The sequence below is a fragment of the Balearica regulorum genome, chromosome Z, assembly GCF_011004875.1.
Source record: "Balearica regulorum gibbericeps isolate bBalReg1 chromosome Z, bBalReg1.pri, whole genome shotgun sequence".
In the NCBI taxonomy this organism is placed as follows: Eukaryota; Metazoa; Chordata; class Aves; order Gruiformes; family Gruidae; genus Balearica; species Balearica regulorum.
The window spans coordinates 36,806,936-36,819,312 of record NC_046220.1 but is presented as its reverse complement, the minus strand read 5'-3'; positions in this window follow the sequence as shown (position 1 = coordinate 36,819,312).

The following is a 12,377-nucleotide window of genomic DNA, read 5'->3' as shown; positions in this document are numbered from 1 at the left end:
CAAGAAAGGTGCTAGGCCAACCCTAGAAGGGTCCTACGTGGAACAGTAGGACCAGGGAGTTACTAGTTTGGGTCTGACCTGGCAGTGATCTCATTGCAACTGAATTATTTTTACAGTGTATGTTAGCAGTCTGGAGCCAGTCCCTAGCAAATATTTCAATGGGTAAAAGGCACCAGTAATACTGACAGTCTTTTCTTAAATCTATTCAGTGTGGAAAGGGTGTTGTCAGAGGGACTTTACATTGGCGCATACTGATATTTCACTGCAAAAATGATGTACTATTTATTCCTGGGACCTCGACTATTTGTAGTTATGTAACTTTCAGATGACAGAGTTATGTTAGTTTTCCATTTGGAAAATCTGTACTACTGTGTCTATCATTAGACAGTTGCTGAAACTGCTTTCAGACATAGATTTCTCTTTTTCTTTGAGGGGGCTAAGAAACTGCATTTCCTATCAGTAACCGTGTTCCTATTAATAAGGGCATTTAACCTAATAGTCAAGAGACAAACAAGTTACTGTAAAGACAAAAGCAAGACATTAAAAAGAATTGCATTGCTCATGTCTGCCAGAGGGATTTTTCAAATATCTTTTGGCTTCCCAGTGTAACACATCATCAGTGCATTCACTATCACAATTGTAACAGCATTTCATGTGCTTTACTGATGAAAATATTGTGGCAATCAGGAACTATTTCACCTTAGCTAGCTAAGGCAATTTTGGAGAAGGCTAAACAAATTAATCCCAGGTATCAGAAAAAAATGTAAAAATGATACTAGTGCTCTGAATTATATGGGCTGGCTCTGGTTTTGTTGGTTTTGTTGGTGGTGGGGGTTTTTTGTTTGTTTTTGTTTTTTACAAGAAAAAAACCACAAAAACCACAAAACACAAAACTGTAGGAAAAGGTTCAGGACACCACACACTCCCCCTCTTTGCCAGATGTTGATCTTATTAGATGGCAGCTGTGATTATATGTGTTTCCTGTGTAAGTAAGATGAGTCATTAATGACAGAAAGAAATTGCATACACCACAAAATTAGGCTGTCATAAACACTGTACATAGTTCTTAACCTTAACACTGCTCAGAAATTGAACATGTGACTGCTTGGTGCCTTGCACCAAGTACCTATAACACTGAGGTAATTGTGTGTCTCTGAATTTCCACATGAAACTCAGGATATTGGGGTTTGATCTCTGACACTCCTATGGGTGGGGTAAGACCATCTCCCAGGTAATACTGCAGTTGCACTCAGGAGGCTCTTGAGGTGTGCTCTGCCACCCACAAAGGGAACATTGGTGACTGAGCAGTTTTTGTCAGGCTCAGTCTGAATGAATGTCCCTTTTCAGGGGCAAAGATCTGATAAGTTTAATTTCTACATGTGCTATGAAAAACCCCCAACAACAAAAGCAAATCCTCTTGCAAACAGAACTCTTTACAGCACGTTTCCCCCTTGGGGGAGGGATGAGAGTACAAACAACATATGCCAGATGTTAGCCATGCTGTTTTAAGCCCTAGCGGGAGCTCAGACACCATGGAGATAGGTGCTGAGTGAGAACACACAAGCAACAGAAAGGTGGTCTTCTCCAGGTGATTTCTGAGGGGGAGTTGCAAGGTGCTGAAATGGAAAGATGCACCGATGTTGCAGAAAGCTTCTATGATGGGTTTGTAGGAAAATAGCCTATTTGTAGGAAAATAGCCTATTGAAGGGGGAGCTTAAGATGTGAAGAATAGTTAATTCATTGCCTCTTTTTTATTATTTGAGTCATAGCAGTTGGCCCACAAATGCTTATTGGCTGTTTAATACATTTGAATTTAATATAAATTAGAGGTTTTTCTTGGTTTTAATTGCTGGTGGGTTTTTTTTGGAGGTGGGTTGGTTTGTTGCTATTATTTTCAGGAGCAGGAGAGTTGGGATATGTTTCTTTTAGCTCTATTGATCCATGTTATAGTCAAGGAATTAGTAAAAATTTTATTTGGGTGAAGAAGAGTGGGGGGGGGGGGGAAATTGCAGTTGCCAAATTTAAGTGTTGGTAATAAGTGGGGACCAGAACGAAATCCAAGCTATTACTTAATTCCACACCCAGCTTTCAGGGTTAGATGGTCAAGACAGTTTTCCATTCTTATGAAACATGTGGTATATTTTCTTATAAGACAGCAAACATGAATATCCTATAGCAATGAACACTCCAAAACCATCATCTTTTATCCTTGATCAAACTGCCAGTTATACTATCAAGAGCATTTTTTCAATAATAGTTTAAAAATTAAAAAGAACTAATTGAGGGAGGAAGATCAAGCCAGAAGGGACTAAATGCTGACACCATTTCACTGGAAAAATATCATTCCTGTATCTGACATACTGCCCTACCTTCTTCCTGTGGCTAGTAATTCATTCGTGACTGTCTTGCTGTGAGGCATGTTATCTTAATCATGAATCCTTCCTTCTGTTCTCCAGCATTTGGTGTTCTGCTTTTTGATGATCATCCCTCACCCTCCCAGATTTAATACAAATGTCTTATGACAGCTTGCTCCCCAGATAAAAGCTTAGTTTGCATATATCTATCTATCTATCTATCTATCTATCTATCTTCCAGCACACTAATTACTTTTCTCTTTGACCTCCTGCAAAACATTAGCCAAGGATCTTCTGAGCAATTTCTGCAGTTAGTCATGCTGTGAGCAACACTGCTTTGCCTCTGTTTTCTCAAGTCTTTTAGAAGTGGTGCAAATATGTCTGACCCAATGCTTCCTAAAAGGATCAGGTTATATCAGTACTAATCTCATAATTATTGGAAACTACAGGTGTGAAGCAGTGACTTAAAAACTAACTAACTTTGGACTGGTTTAGCTAGGGACAGTCTTTTACGGTTATACTAATCTTTTATGGCTATGCAAGTGCTTTTAAAGAACATTGTGCGAAAGGAACAATGTAAAGTAGTAACATCCCATTATCAGAGGGTGTGAGTATAAGTGGCAATCCTTGCTTGAAAAAAAAGTGATGTTGTGTAATTTGGAACTGAGCTAGATCGTTGTCTTAAGAGGGCAGAGTATGAGATTTCCTTGTGCACTTACCATGTGTATGTACACAGATCAGCCAGGGAACAGCAGGTATATCTGTTTCCTTACTGTCTTAACTGTCCTCAGTAGTCCCATTGGAAAATTCAGATAAGTTATCTGAACTGTTTGTTTTGTAGTACTGACTCCAGAGGAAATAATCTTCAGTTTTTCTTAAAAACTTGTGTCTTAAATTTTCCTAAAAACCTGTGTCTTCAAATTTAATATCAGTCCTGAAGTAAATATTTCTGGATTTAAGTTGAATTGAGTTGAAATGGTATCCCTTTATGCTGTAGCATAATCTTGAGCCAAGCTAGGTTTAAATTAAATACTGCAGACATTTTTTTCATGCTGTAGAATAATACTGTGGGTAGAACTATTAACAGAAGCTTGCAGAGTACCCATCTAAGGTATGTGTGGGACAGAACAAGGTGTCCTGGTCCTACAGAATTGAACAGCTTGCTTTCCCAGCCACTAGTTTCCCATAACTACTTTTTTTCTACACACAAAACAAAATACACGTGTCTACTTCACACAGAACTTTGATTGACTGTGTACAGCAACCTGGTCATAACAGGAATCTGCAAGTACTGCAAAATGCAAGGAGCTTTGTACAAACACAAAACAACCTTGTTGCCCCCTCTAAATCCCCCAGCAGATCATCCTTTGCACCATGCCAGCATAGAGCATTTTTGCTAGTTAGGCAGCTGCTGCACTGTGACAGCTTCCGTTACGCAGACCAGTCTGTCTGTCTCCCACACTCTGTTAATTATATTCAGCTGTTGTCACATCGGTCCCTTAGATTGCTAGCTGTTTGGGGCAAGGATCAGCCAGTTTTTAGATAGGGCTGTTGCCTGGTTACAGTACAAGAAGACCCAGTGCACAATGAGGAACTATTGTGTACTACTGCAGTGCAAAAACATAGTGGGGGGAAAGTGCTAAAGGATTAGCTATTTATAGATCTTCCTGACTGGCAGGTGCGTAGGTTATGCAGCTGTCTGCATTTGCACATCTGAATGAGTTTCTGTCTTGAAAATCCAGAATCAGGACTTCAACTGCTACAAACCTTTCATTGCAGTGCCTAAAAAGAGTTTCCAAAAGCTGTTGGTCTGCCTTATCTTCCCAGGTTTGAGGTCTGGCAATTAAGAAAGTCAGCATGCTCTAAAAAGGCTCTGTTTGCCGAGAAAGGCAACCTCATTTTATGTGTTAACCCACTCTTTTCTCAGTCTTACTAATCTTTCTTTTACTGAACATCTGAGAAATCCACCAAATATCATACAAATACATTGGTATAAGGAGAACTCCAGATGATATTTCTTAAGTCACTTATATCCTCTTAAGTCCTCATAAAAATCAATTTTATCCTGCAAATATGCTCTCAAGTATCAGGTATGTTGGACGCTATAGCCAAACTGGTCATCACCCTCCTCTCTGTGACCTCAGTTGAAAATGCACATCTAGCTGCTACTGAACTTCTGCTTATTTCCCAAGCACAGCTATAGGCTGGGTGGGGAATGGATTGAGAGCAGCCCTGAGGAGAAGGACTTGGGGCTGTTGGTTGATGGAAAGCTCAACATGAGCAGGCAGTGTGCGCTTGCAGTCCAGAAAGCCAACCGTGTCCTGGGCTGCATCAAAAGAGGTGTGACCAGCAGGTCAAGGGAGGTGATCCTGCCCTCTACTCCACTTTCGTGAGACCCCACCTGGAGTACTGCGTCCAGCTCTGGGGTCCCCAGTACGGGAGAGACATGGAGCTGTTGGAGAGAGTCCAGAGGAGGGCCACGAAGCTGATCAGAGGGCTGGAGCACCTCTCCTATGAGGACAGGCTGAGAGAGTTGGGCTTGTTCAGCCTGGAGAAGAGAAGGCTCCAGGGAGATCTAATTGCAGCCTTCCAGCACCTGAAGGGGCCTACAGGAAAGATGGTGAGGGACTGTTTATCAGGACAGGACAAGGAGTAATGGGTTTAAGTGGAAGAAGGGTCGATTTAGATTAGATGTTAGAAAGAAATTTTCTACTGTGAGGGTGGTGAGGCACTGGAACAGGGTGCCCAGAGAAGCTGTGGATGCCCCATCCTTGGAAGTGCAGGTTGGATTGCGCTGCGGGCAACAGGGTCTAGTGGAGTGTGTCCCTGCCCTCGGCAGTGGGGTTGGAACTGGATGATCTTTGAGGTCCCTTCCAACCCAAACCATTCTATGATTCTGTGATATTAAAATGGCCAGTTTGGGGTAGCCTTTACTTCTGGACTGGAAACTGGCAGTTCATTCCTCAGCCAATGTATGTATTTTAGCCAAGTACTGACACATGGGAGTCATGGCCAATTTAGCTATTCTAGTTTAATATACCAGTGTTCACAAGTCAACACCCATTTATGTGTGAATTACTGAATGAAGTAGCTGAAAAACTAGAAAGGGTTGTGCTACTCAGCCTAATCTAAACACAATCATGATTTTAGGAGCTAATAATAAGGTTTATAAGTCTCCAAAGTGAAATGACTAGACTCTATAAATTCAATTGTGCAATATTTCTTCCCACTCTTTCTTGAAGTCTCTCTTGAAAACTTACGCAAGGAAAGATGTAACTGGGAAATTATTAAAATGATCTAATGACATTGCTATCTCCTATTTCTAAGGTTACTTCCTAGCTTAAAGGGAAAGAAATGTTACTAATGAGTAATAATGTGCATGTGCATTGACAGTTGACATTCCAGTCTTACAAGCTTTCAAGCTTGCTGATTTGAACCTGATAAAACCCTGCACAGGTCACACCAGCAGTAAATTAGCTCTTTGTTGTTAAATTTCTTCTTATGATTACCCAGCCTACCTCAAATATATTTTACATCTATGTTACAAAAGATTGATCCGGTATTGCCAGAGAAATAACTAGAATTATCAGATCTAAACAGAGTTATGTACTCTTAGTTTCAGTTGCTCAAATTTTTATTTCATTAATACCTTTTTCTTTTTAACCACTTTTGCAAAACAACAATGAATTGACTTCATTACATCAGGATTAACTAAAGATTTTTTCTGTAAAATTGGTGTGCTAATCTTTTGCCACTAGAGAGCAGATTTGCACTGTGAAGTGTAATGTATCCTCACCAGAGATGTTAAAGGGCTGGGAATAGCATCCTATAAATGAAACTTTCAAATACAATCACATAGTAATATGCATGTATGACTGTCTTCTCAAATGGACTTTAGACTCTTCCCTGATTATTATAAATTGCTTCTTTCAGAAACTGTAATGGTTAAAAATTATGTGTGTTTGAGGACTTTGGTGGCAGTCTACAATTCTCTTCATGTTAACCTGAAATTCAGGAAAGAACAGGACATTCATTCATACTGTTTTAAGTATGCTACCCTAGTAAATGTTGTATGAACTGATGGAAACTGATGAGGTCAAATTAATTTATGTCTAATTCTTAAATTTTTCACTCCCTTAAATCAACATTCCTTTACTTGGAGCTTCCATTAAGCTGTATTTAGAAACAACCTGGAAATACCTCTTGGCTATTGAGGTATTGCAGAGAGAGAGAGAGAGTGAGTCTGTCTGTCTGTCTGTGGAGGGGCTTTCATAGTATATTTTTAACCTTTCTGACTACCTAAAGGGAACAAAGATTTTGCAAATCCAGAAAAGGGAAGCTCAGGAAACCTTGTTTGTTGTCCAAATACACCACAAAACTGTAATATTTGGGGCATAATCCTGAGTCTGTTAAAATCAGTAGTTGTGCTAATTCTTTGATAAAATAGGTGTAAACCCAGATTTTACTGTGGGGCAAATATCCTTACACATATTTAATTCCTTAATTGAGGACAGTTAATAGATATCAAAAGTGGTATTAGAAGCTTAAAGGTATTTTGCTTGCCTCACTAGCACAGCACGGGGAAAAAAGTGCTGCTGAACAAGGTCACAAACTGACATGATCAATGTAACAAACAAGTTTCACTGTCCAACAGTGATGTAACCCTTTCATTATTCTATATATGCAGTACATATTATTCACGTGTAGTTTAACAACTGGGTTAGGAGCACAACTTGTAATATCCTGTAATCACACACTGCAGGATGCTTGAACAACTTCAACAGTGAAGTTTTCTTCTATTCAAAGTTCTTCACTCTGTTCTGTCAACTCAAACACACATACTTCTGGTAAATGGCAGTATTACAGCTCTGAAAATTTGAAAAAAGATCTGTATCACAGGCAGAGAATGTTTTAAATCTCTCATGAACTCAGTTAGCATTACCTTACAGATTCTAAGAAGTACACAGAGGGTCTAGCCCATATTTCTGCTGTGTGGCTGGTGTGTCAGATGTGGCTTGAATAGTAAGAGCCACAAAAATTTCAAGTTAAATTTTAGTTATCTGTGAGTCATGTGACAGATCCCCTCTGTGAGGTGATTGAGAGAAATGTTCATTTCACTTAATCTTGTTAAACTAAAAAAAATAGATGAACATATTCTTGTACATTCTCAACGTAAACTTGTTCTGTGTTTTGGGTGAAACTACCATGGGAAACCAAATTAAATTGAGATGTATAAAACATGACTAGGAAAAAGAATTCAAATGCATGTCCTCAGAAAACTTCAGCCGTAAAAGCTTATGTAACTCAGATATTCTAACATGCTGCTGCCCCACATTCATATTCCCAACCATACTCTCACTATTCTTGCCTTTGGGATATCGACTTCCTACTGGAAAACAAGATGACTGGGAACAAAAGGCATCTCTCTCTACTGCCCAGGAAGATACAGCTTGTTGTCTGCTGTACAATAAATAGAAATTATATCAATGCTGTTTAAATACCATGGTTTACATGATATCCTAATAGCATTTTAAGCAGAGTTGAATGTTACCATGAGTAACAGAGCAGACTGGTGACATCCAGTTCTCTCTAGCAGTTCACAAAGGAGCAAGAAAGAATCATCGAATATGGCTCAGTCTTGTCATATGAGGTACAATGAGATGATGTCTCATTTTCGTTCTTCCTAAACCATCAAACAATTGGTTTGTTTCCCTAGCTATTCTTTGTAAAACACCTTAGAGGTTTAAATAGATTAGCTGATGTCACTGTCCTTATCTAGCGATTTCTCCACCTGTGACTGGGATCTGATTATTCTATAACCAGCACTGGCCTCTCACAACAGTAGCCCTTGCTGATGTCAACTAGGGTTCACTGAGGGAACTGGCCTCCTCAACAGCTGCTGGCACAATTTGTGGAGCAGCTCAGGTGTTAGCTGCTCTTATTCCTGTAAGGCAACTATATCATTATAAACATGAAAGAAGGAGACAAGCTTCATCAAAATGTATGCCAATTATGTCTAACAACCATATTAGGACTCTCAGCTGGATGTTGATGGTATGGTTTAAGTATTGACACTTTGTTACTTGCCATGCATACAGCCCTTACTACAAGGATGGAAGAAGGGACCAGTAGTTTGCATCAATCATGTGCCAAACCTGATCAGGCTGGTCCTAAGGGTAGCCAACTCATCAGAAAACAACTGTTGCCCTGAAATACTTATAACAGTAAGAAGCATGTTTGGTGTAAGTCAAAATGGTTCTTTAACAAATTAACTTTTGTGCAACAATAAAATCATATCTATCATGCTGAGTAGGCAGCATATTACTGGGCTTAATTATAGTTACAGTATGTGCAACTACTGTTTCTTCCCCATTTTAACATTAATCACAAGAAGGTGGGACCAAGAGAGACAGTGCTCTCTGATTAGAGGCTTTATAACTGCAATTCTATTTATGGCCATCAACACAGTGGGAAATTCTGATTTCTCATATTACAACAGAAAAAAAGGAAGCAAAATACAGCTTCCTCCTGTCTTACACTATCCAGCTGAGTTTTCCAATGTTTGCTGCTTTGCAGAAGCTAATATGCTAAGCCTTATGAATTACTTCTTGTGACATAATACAGCAACTTTTTTAAGGCTGCTAGAAGTCAGAATACATCTACCAATTGATAGAGCAATGTCAGCCTAGATTAAGTGACTATTTAGATATTCATATTTACAACTTAGACACAGGTAAGTTGTTAGAGTGATGCTAAATTCTGAGATGCAGTGGTTCATTGAAAGTGAACCAGCATGTGCAGTAAGTTTTGAAGCAGGCTGGAGTTCTTGCTCCTCTTCCTTCTACTCCATTTGCCACTTCTGTCTGTCCTCCTTAGTGCAGTTTTTGTCGCAAGCTGAGCTTAGAATGGAAATGCCAAGCTCAGACACCCACAGATTTTGGAAAAATAGATCTGTAACTAGTCAGAAGCTTCTGCTCATTGCAGAATGATCTCTGAGATTCAAGGAAAAAGTAGTAGGGGCTATTTTAAACTTTTGAATGTTAAGCAAGAGCTACCATCCAGTGATCTAGTTCCAGCTGAGAACAGTCTTGAAGGATTTTTGATTCTTTCTAATATCCCTGCTTTTGCTATGTGCCAGAAATTTCTAGGAGTATGTGATAGTGTTGACTTTGTGCATCTGCCTTAGGATGTATGGTTACACAATGTGAAACAGTATGTTATGAGCCTCCTAATGACAGCAATTAAAAATGATACACCTGTCTTTCTTCATGGAGTAGTGGTCTTCAACAGTATCTTCAAAAGGTAACTAGTATTAACATAATCAAAGACATCTTGAGGTACTGTTAAAATGCCAAACTGCAGATATATATTGGGATCTATTGGAATATGTTAACTAGGGAAAATGTGTTGGAGATGTTAAAATTTAATCAGAATAGATAAACTTTAGTTGATATGATGTATGCAGATTCTTTGGCTTGGTTGAAGGTTGTCATCTGTGTTTATTTCTTAAACTAGGGAGGACTCCAGTAGAAACTTAAGTAAGGCCTTTTTTGCTGGCCCTCCTCTGAAGGCCTTCCGTCCTTAAGCATAGTGAATGTTGGTATGCACATTGATATAGTGCAATGCTTTGTTACAGTACTGATTACTTTTATTGTTTTTAACCTTATGTTCATGTTAGATAGAAGGTCTGTTGTGTATCTGATACTGCTTTATTGCTGTGCAGCAATTAACACATTAGCCTGGAACCCAGGAGACTGAAGTTTGATTCTCAGCACAGCTGCATACTTGTAAGTGTGTCAATCTCATTTCCCTCTCAGAGAAGCGCAGATAGTTTTACTTCTCTGGAGACACATATCATATGACTTTGAGGAACTCACGTGCTAGAGAAGCAGCAAAGATATTTAACATCAACCACACAATTTAAATATCTGCACAGAAGAGCTAGCAGAGGAAAGATCATTAATCTCTCTTTACCTCGTAGATGTGTAAGAACATTGAAATAAACCTCCTGTATTAATCTCCACAGATTATATATTTTCTGCAAACTTTCTTAGTATTCATAGCATACAAAAAGAAAATTGTAGTTTTGTTTATCTGACATATTAGTATATTTTTATAGTGTTTTTCAAAGATTAACAACAGGCTTTCTAGGCAATATTTCTAAAATATTTCCATCCCAGTACAATTTCAAATAAGTAAGTAGTGTTATCTGCCATTACCAGCTGTCATATTCCTAGCACATTTTCATTCACTTCACCATTTACTTGTTTATTTGGGCTTAAAATTATATATGGTTTTTTTTGCTGAAAATAGAATCTAGGCCATTGTTTTGTTCTGTACCTTAGACTTAAGCAATTGCATAGTATCAAAGTTATTTTGTACTTTGTGTTGAGATAATTCTTAGATGTCACGGTCTTTTTCCTTTGAAGCTAATGGAAGAGTTATTTTTAAACCAGTAAGATATTTAAAAAGCCCTGTGAACTTCCTTTCAAACAGTTCCAGTTTAATTTGTCTATATAACCTCTTTGTTCTTTTTATCACTTATTAAACACACATGATTTACAGTATGTAGTGTTGTATAATGGTGCTTTTGAAGAAATATATTAGATTTTTAAAAGTGTAGTAAAACAGTGATTGCATGAAATAAAAAGCCTTCTGCCTACTCATTCATAACTTTAGAAGATTAAAGATTTTTTTCCTTCTTCTTCTTCTAGACACCTCTCTTACCTCCACACGTTGCAGGGCCAATTCTGCTTTGTCTTGCCTAGGTCACTTGTTCCAGAAGAGGCCTTGGAGGAAGGGCAAGTCCCTACACAGACAGTTCTGGAAAAGTTACTATGAACTTGTGCTTAGGCCCCTAAATAAAGGTAAAAAAAACCCCAAACAAACAAGGAAAAAAAAAAAAAAAAGAAAAAGGCCCTTATGGGTGTTAGTAATTTACTAATGAAATGGTTTACACTTATACAGTGTTAATGATTCATGATCATGATTCATTTACACAAACATGGGAAAAAGGAGATAAATCCTTATTCTTTTAGCATTTAGCTTACTTGAACTGGATATCTAAAAAGTTTTAGGTTTTTTTGAGAATCCATGGCTATATGCTTTAGCCCTTTATTGCATTTAAAGTAAGACTTAAACATAATTAGTACTAAAATCCAGACCAACCTCCATCTGAATGCTGTGTAAGTGAAAAGGTGACCTCACTTGGATGCATTCATAATTACACACTTTAAAACTAGAATGTGCATTCAAGAAATGCACCAGTCCTAATGGCTCAGGTGGTGTGTTGAAGTGAACGGGGAAGCCTTGCATGGTATACCTGCTCCCAGATTATTTAATGTGTAATGTTGCGGGTTTATGACAAACTGCAGGGTCAGCCCAGCTGAAAGCAGAGGTGGCTTCTACCTTGGTAATAGTGAGGTCCACCTCCCCACAACCCCCCCCAACCTTCATAACAGTAAAAAAAAAAATCTTCCTAGTCTTATTTACCTCCTGTGCTAAGCAGAGACAGCAAATGCACGAAGCCCAGCACAGCAACATACCCTGAAGTATACACCAAACCAGGGTGTATGCTATAACCATCAGGGGGAAAGAGGATTCTGCCAACTCAAAAGCAGTGAAGCTGCTATGGGTTGATGGTGCTTTTGCTCATCATAAAATGGGGTGTTGGTGAAAGCTGTCATCAAGAAGAGATTCAGGATTGGATCCATCTCTGTAGTTCCTGGAAGATCAAAGTAACCAGGACAAGCTGAATGCAGAGCATTCTTCTTCCACCTTGTCCTGTGCTGCCTCTAAGCAAGGGGAATAATTGTTTTATTGCCAACAGAAAGCACGAGAAGGATCATGACTGTTGTCTAATACTGGTTGTGAGCAGCCCTGGATTATGGTTCCTGTTTCCAGGCTCTGGTTTTGGTTTGCTGGGGTTTTTTTGTTTGTTTATTTTTAGGAATGTCTAGTCCAAAATCAGGTTTGAGTGTTAAATTGGGCTATGAAGGACAGAGTGAGCTTGAAGACATGCTA